Below are 7,810 nucleotides of genomic sequence, written 5' to 3'. Positions count from 1 at the left end.
GGGGACACCAGAACCTAACCATCATAAAGTCCTAGTCTGAAAGCTCATATTCAAATTACTTCCTTTCCATTTGTGTTCTTATCATTATTACCTGCTTTATAAGAATGATGTTTTCTGCCTTTGTCTCTCTGTTGCACCTGCACTCCATAGTCCTGATGATGTTTTCTGCCTTTGTCTCTCTGTTGCACCTGCACTCCATAGTCCTGATTCAGACTTCCATTGGATCTTTGTGTCTGTCTCCTAGTAGGTCTCCTTGTCTCTATTTTTGCCCACTCAAGTCCTTGCTCTACACCACAGCTAGAAATTATTTCTAAAATACAATCTGACTAGCTCTTCATTGCTTTCAGATGAGGGTTTTACCTCTCTTGCCTGGCACAGCTTGCTCAGTCTCTTTTTTTCAATCTTATCTCTTATTCCTCTCCTACAGGATCCTCACTCCCCAACCATCTCTGCTGCTATTTACTCTTGGCGGCTCTGCAATGTTCTAACTATGCAACTCAGTGTCGGAAATTACTGTTTGGAATTCAAGTCACTCACTGAACATGTGTTTGATGAGTGACCACTATGGATGAGGTACTGAGCACTGGGCAAGATCAGGGAGGAGGAAAAAGCTGGAAGACAGAAGACAGCATATAGGATTGGAGTCACCCCAGATAGGAATACCTGTTTCTACAACAGACTGTAAACTACATGAGGGCAGTGGCAGGGTAGATTAATCCACTACTGTATCCCTAGTTACACCTGGTACAAAGTTGCATAGTACCTGGCACATAGGAAGAAAATAAAATGTTTCCAGTGTATCAGTAAATGAACGAATAGAAGTGACAGGTTCTACGATTAAAACTGCTTTTCATTGGATTACTGGAACACATGTCTAAACTCCTTAAAAGATTAGATGTTCTGAGGAGCAGGGGTTTTGACTTACTCATGTGTGTACTCTACACTGCTTAGGGCCTAGAATATAGTAATAATAACTGGTACAAATAAAAAATTTTACAAACTGATTTCACATAGGTTATTGCCCGCTTTTCATTACTACCCCAGGGATTATCCCCATTTTATAGATAAGGAATTCTTCCTTCTTCTTCCTGTTTCCTTCTCTCTCTCTCTCCCCTTTTTCTAGGATGCATGTACGGTACTATGAATTTCTCATCCTTAATCCAGAAAGAGATTTAGAAGGGCAAAACATAGAGCCAACTGCAAGGAAGGCCAGGGGGCTATTTACCCTGGGCTCTACATAAATGAATTACATCAAATTTAGCCTTTTGATGTTATATCCAAATAAAGGTATGCATACATGATCATTTGTGTGTGATAAAGTTATTTTGTTAAATATAAATATTTGAAATATACTACAATTTTTGTCATATTTTTCCATATTGTCATTTTTCTTTTAAACATAGTGGGAGTCATAAAATTGGGAAGACAACGAGATTTAGAGAAGTCATATAACCTGACTAAAGCCTGACCCCTAGCTTAAGGAACCCAGTGTGTCTCAGAATACACAGTCATGACATTGCCTCCAAAGATTCCAGTATGTTGTGATTACAAAAACCTTGTGTCTGATGCTCCTTTCATCTACCTTGTCAACAGAGTAGAATATATGGAATAAAAATAAATAATAGGGGGGACAAATGTTAAAATAAATTTAGTTTGAAATGCTAGTGATCAATGAAAAGGAGAGGTAAGGAACATGGTACGCATAATTTTTTTCCTGCTTTTGTTTTATTTCTTTTTCTGTTGTCTTTTTATTTCTTTTTCTGAATTGATGCAAATGTTCCAAGAAATGATTATGATGATGAATATGCAAAAAAAAAAAAGATTCCAGTATGGTCTATCAAAGGGGTTAATTAAACTCATAGGATTTATTAGAGTTAGGTAGATGTGTTCCCTTCACAGTTCCAACAGTTACTGAGTTGGCAAGTTATTCAACTGCCTCATTTGAAAACAGGGGCCATAATGGTACCTACCGCAGTGAGTTACTATTAGGATTCAGTGAAAATGCACTTGAAGCACTCGGCACAGGCCTGGCGTGTAGTCAGCGTGCAGTAAATGGTAGCTGTATTATAAGGGTTCTATTTGTTGAATGAGTGACTGGTATATAACGCCTGCATTCAACTTGAAGAACTGAGCTGCCACAGTCCTTTTCAGCTTTATAAACTGAAGAGGTGGAAACTGTCGCCAATTTTTTTCTAGAAATAAATCTTTGTGGGAGGATAATGATTGGTTAGAAAGTGTGAGCCTTGTGGGAGCAATGATCTTATCCCAAGTCAAAGAAGCAGGGAATCGCAGTCTCCCCTGCGCGATGCAGCCAGAGTGAAAGGAATCTCTCCGGGAACGTGCAGTAGTCGGGTGGGCACGGCCAGCCTGGGGCGAAGCTGCCTCAAAAGCCGGGTTTTAGCGGAGGGGAAGGATGTACTCCTCAGTTCCGCTCGTTATTGTTGGGGGATCCACCCTGAGCGCGGAAAGGAAGGACTCTAAAACCGCGGGGCGGAGGCTTCTCCGCGGTCCCAGACCTGACCATCTATGGTCACGGAGCGGACCGCACAAACAGGAAGTGTGACGAGAATCGAGCTTTTTTCTTCCACCTTCCCAGCCTCGGGCGGGGTGATCAGGGCTGCGGCAATGGCTATGCCCAGAAACCTGGCGCTGGGCCCTCAGAGCCCTCATCGATCCCTCCTCATATCCAACTTCTGTATTCCTTTCAGAACACTGTCCAGCCTAATTCCCTTCCCGCGTCACAAACGGGGAAACCGAGGCATACACGCCCAGAGAGGCAAAGATTTGACCCTCGCCCCCACAGACAGATGAAGGCCGTTTGGGACTAGAGCCCTCACTAATGCTGCCCCTAGTTCTTTCAAGACCCCTTCCGGGCTGAAGTAAAAAGGAACCTGTTTTGCCATTTACATCAAACTGACAGGAGAATTAGCCATTCATCTGCCTCCGGAGGTGGCGCTTAGCAAGTAGTTTCAGCCCTCCATTGGCTCAAACCTTAGAGGGCGATGTCGGTTCGCCTACAGTGGACAAAGGGGCCTGGCCTAGCCTTCGGGCACACCCTCCACAGTTGCTCCCGCCTTAGGGGCAGGGCTCTTTTCCGTGCACCCCCGGGCTAGCAGATCATTGCTCTCCCAGGCATGGTGAATAGGGGCGGAGTCACAAGCAGAGCGACCAGACTAGCTTCCTGGCTCGCCCTTTCGCCCAGCGTTTCAGCCGGTGGTTCATTTCCGGTGGGGTTGCCGCGCCCAGTAAGGGCCCGGAAGCGGGTCGCGCGAAGATTGCTGGGCGGTTCTTGCCGGAAGTGGAGAGCGGCTCTTCGCCGTCCCGAGGTGAGGCAGAAGTCTGAGGTGAGGGTACGCGGCTGGGTAGGGACTGGGCTCCCCTCTGTGGTCTCTCAGCCCCTTGCGTTTTAATGAAGCTCACTGCTTACGCGCGTGTGGTGAGCCTTGCTGTGGGGGCTGGGGGCTGAGGCCCTTTTGCAGACCCGGACTCCTGGGCGCGGTCTCTTTGAGGTGGGGCCGGAGTGACCAGCTGAACCGGCCTGTACCGGAGAAGCCCCCTCGCTCTGTTTCGAAGTTCTGGCCATCAGTCTCAGCGGAGGCCTGATGGTGCCTAAGGTGCCCTAAGTGAAAGGAACATCTGAGACCTTAAGAGTTTTCCCTGATCCCCGTCTCGTTCCCATTGCACGGATGGGTAGATTGATCCCTGGAGAAGAAAAGAGGCTGGTCTAAGGTCACAGATACAGCAAGGGAAAGAATCGGAGCCATGACCCCCGTACCTTAGATTATAGCCTCAGACCTTTGCCACGTTCATTTCCCGTGAACTTCTCTTTGCCGTGAGGTGTCTTTTTGCCAGTTTTGTCAGCTAAAGGCCACTCGCTGTCTGGAATTTTTTTTTTTTTTAAATGCGGATGTTTGGTATGTTTGGGGAATTTGTTAGAAAAGAGGGTTGAGGTGCTTATATCTGCATTCAGATGGCCTGCCCTTCCTCCTAGTCTACTGCTCTTATTCTGAAAAGCCAAGTTAAGTTTAAGTCTGTGTTGTGTAATACTGGATCCCAAGTCGGATGGCTCAGGTATGGTCTGACGCCCCTTGCTAAGTATCTTGTTTAACTGCTTTGAGCCTCATCTTTTAAATGGAGATTTCTGCTCACCTCACAAGATTAAATTCAGTGTAAAAATTGTGTCCATTCTGTGCAAGACACTGTCAGATCCCAAGAATGCCGCTTTGAAACAAAACAAGCTAGACCTTGCCTTCATGGAGCTAACAGTAATTTTAAATATGATGAGAGTCAGGAAAGAAGAACAAGGTGCTGTGGAAGTACCTAACAAGGGGGTCAGGAAAAGCCCTTCCAGTGAAGCAGCGTCTAAAATGAAATTTGAAGAATGAATAGGAATTAGCTTGGTGAACAAATGAGAACAAATTAGACACAAATTAATGTCAGAGCTATGTCCGTTGAAGCTCTGTAAGGATTTCTATTCAAGTGAAAATCAAGGGGCAGTTCGGCACATTCATCATTCAACCAAACATTTATTGAACCCTTAATATGTGTAAGGCTAAAAAAATAGTTGTTCTTGTGGAGCTTACAGTGGGGGATGAGGCAGGCAGGTTGGTCAGGGATGGCTGTACAAAGTGATAGTGCACTGTAAATTTAGGAGATTACGAGAGCACAGAAGAGGAATACCTGAGCAAGTGGAGGGAATGGGTGGCTAAATTTGCAGGGTTTATTTAATTCTGTGCTTTATTTAAGTCTATGGTGAATCTGGAAAAAAGATTTCAAGGTAAAGAGAAGCAACGACATGGAAGTGTGAAAGACTAGTTCAGTGTGACTGGACGTCCAGTAATGCTTGGAGAAGTGGGAAGTGGTCACATATGAAGGACCTTGTAAGCTATGCTAAGAAATTTGCATTTTATCCCCATAGTTGTGGGAAGGCTTTGAAGGATTTTATGTTGGAAAATTATGTGAACAGATTTATGTTTTAGAAAGTTTACTCTGTCAAGTGGGAAGGGTCTAGACTTCTCACTTGGGGAGGCAGACCAGTGTCTGGAGTGGCCTGATCTAAGACAGTGATAATGGGGGTGGGGGGTGGGGGGGGGAAGGGATCAGATTTGATCAATATTAAGAAAATGGAATCACAGTAGTGGAGGCTGATTGTTTATGGAACAAAGAAGTAGGAGTAGTTTAGGAGGATTGCCTGGTTTTCTGGCATGGAGAACTGGGTAGTACTATTCACCAAAATAGGCAATATGAGAGGAAGGGTAAATTGGAGGAGATGGCATGAAAAGAAAATAAATTTGAAAATGTTTAGTTTGATGTGTTTGTAGCACATCTAGATAAAGATGTCTAGTGAGGTAACCCAGCTAGAGGAAACACCAAGAACAAAGATGTGGAGATAGAAAAGAACCTATATTGTTCAGTGAAGTACTGGATCCCAGAATTTGTGGCAGAGGATAAAACCAGAAAAAAGGTAGATGTCTGCAGGTTGTGAAAGACTTTTGATGCCTTGTAAAAGCATCCGGATTTTATTCTGTGGTTTACAGCTTGCTAATTGTATTGAGTTGCTATGGTCCAGCATATGAAATTTCTGTAGGAGTTTTCCACCTTTTCTTCTCCAGAAATACTTCATTCATCAGATGGCCTTAACTGATGTCTCAGAGGGGTTTAAGCAAAATGTAGCAATGAAAGTACTTTGTGAAGTACAACTTGCCATGTAAACCTAAAGTGGTGGTATTGTTAAGATTCAGTAAGAGTCTGTTTTTGCTTTGAGGAAGTTAGCTATTCAGTTTGTAAAATGTCTTAATTGTTTCCAACCTGAAGGGTGATATTTTTTATCACCATGATTTTTGGTTTTTTGTTTAGTTGTCATTATTTTTTTAACCAGGGACTGCATTCCATGAAGTATTCATTTTACTTGAAACCAGAAATGCAAAGTGTCATTGAAAGTTGAACCCTCTTATTTGTAATTTAATCCTGAGATTTGAAATCCGAGGATCCTCAAGTCATATGTTAACATATCCTATAATTATTCCTTTGAATTGTCTTCAGTTTCTTTACTTTCTACTAACCTGGCTTATCTTTTAAAAAGAATCATTTTCATCTTGTTACCCTTGCTGGCTTCGTACTTCCGAAGAATCAAGTCTGAACAGCTTTCCAACCTATAAAAACATACCCTTATCTTCACTTAGTTTTCATTGAATGGTACAGATTTAATTTTCAATTTAGAGAGTCCTAAACTACGGTATTAGAATTTTATTTGCATGCTCCTTAATTATATTAGAACAGGATTTCTCAACCTCAGTACCGTTGACATTTTGGGCTTGATAATTCTTTGTTGTGATGTCCTGTACATTGTAGGATGTTTAGCAGCATCCTTGGCCTTTACGGTAGATACTAGTAGCACTTCTTCAGTTGTGGCAATCAGAATTTCAACAGACATGGCCAAATGTTTCTTCTAGGGCAAAGTTTTCCCTGTTTGAGGACCACTGCATTAGAAAATATCATAACTGTTATTATGCCATGTCTTAGTTCCTCAGCTAATTTCTCTGTTAGCAGGCTCTGTGGCCTTGTATGGCACAGTGTATGAAACATGATAAGCAATGAATGAATGTGTTTTCTTTGAGGTATCAAGAAATTAATGTTTCTTCAAGAACTCCTGGGTGATCTTGAAAGATCTGCCTTTTTTTTTTTTCTCCTTAAGTCTCACAGTCTCAGATAATGGGATCTTAATACAGAACTGTCACTGATTAGGCACTAGCAAGATTCATGTGAGTTGACAGTGTAATTCACATTTCCCTCTCTCCTATATTGCAGATATGTGAATTTCTGTTTTGTTCATGCTCATGTTGCCTGCCTTTAGGCTGCCTAGTTTTGATGGACATGGACTATCATTTATTTTTAATTGATAGTTTATAGAGTTAGTTAGCACTCATTTATTTTGAGTGATAAAATTGTTATAATTCCATATTTAGATTAATGCAGCTACAGCATTCACTATAAAACTATTTCTTCTTGATATACCACTATGTAAACTTAATAAAAAGAATCAAAGCTCCAGTTTTATTCCTCAGCTACAGTGCAGCTTTGTTTGCCTTGTATTACCAGACCTATCCTGCCAAACTTTTCCATTCAGCTGGAAAATAGTTGAGTTGAAATGTGTAATGGAAAGCTTGCTTTTCTGTTGTTTTTCCTTTTTTCCTTTCAGAAGCCATTAAAATTCCTATTTATAATCATAGACCATATCTTTAGTTGTAGCGTAACCATGGCTAGAAACAAATGGCATCCTTAACTTGATCTTTTTTTTTTTTTCGTATGGGCAGGCACTGGGAATCAAACCCGGGTTTCCAGCATGGCAGACAAGAACTCTGCCACTGAGCCACCATGGACCATCTTTTTTTTTAATAAAATTTTATTTATTTATTTTTTATTAGAGCAGTTATAGGTTTACAGAAACATCATGCAGAAAGTACAGAGGTCTCATACTCCCTATTATTAGCATTTTGGGTTAGTGTGGTACTTTTGTTACAATTGAAACAAGATTCTTAAATTCATGCTGTTAATTTACAATGTTAGCCCATTTTGACATTTAGGTTCACTCTGTGTTGTGCAGTTCGGTTTGTTTTGTAGGTGTGTGTGTGTGTGGTGATAACTTATATACACTTAAATTTTCCTTTTAAATCTCTTCTCAAATATATAGTTCAGTGGTGTTAATTACATATGCATAGTTGTGCCTCCGTTATCATCATCCATTGCCAAAACTTTTCCGTTACACCAAATAGAAACTCCATACCAATTAAACATTAACTCTTCATTTCCC

The 7,810-nt window shown here is 41.7% G+C and overlaps 1 protein-coding gene across 2 annotated transcripts in view; it reads left to right on the top strand.

Moving 5' to 3' along the window:
* The first annotated feature begins 3,190 nt into the window (after positions 1–3,190).
* Positions 3,191–7,810, top strand: part of CAP1 (cyclase associated actin cytoskeleton regulatory protein 1) — a 38,927-nt gene continuing 34,307 nt past the window's right edge. The window contains exon 1 of one of the 2 annotated variants that reach the window (XM_077150141.1): positions 3,191–3,344. The gene's annotated coding sequence lies outside the window, so the exon portion shown is untranslated. The remainder of the gene's footprint in view (positions 3,345–7,810) is intronic. The other variant, XM_077150142.1, reaches the window with a different exon arrangement.

Source organism: Tamandua tetradactyla, chromosome 2 (genome assembly GCF_023851605.1).
Source record: "Tamandua tetradactyla isolate mTamTet1 chromosome 2, mTamTet1.pri, whole genome shotgun sequence".
NCBI lineage: Eukaryota > Metazoa > Chordata > Mammalia > Pilosa > Myrmecophagidae > Tamandua > Tamandua tetradactyla.
Note: the sequence above shows the minus strand (reverse complement) of the source record. Positions and strands in the feature narration are given on the sequence as shown.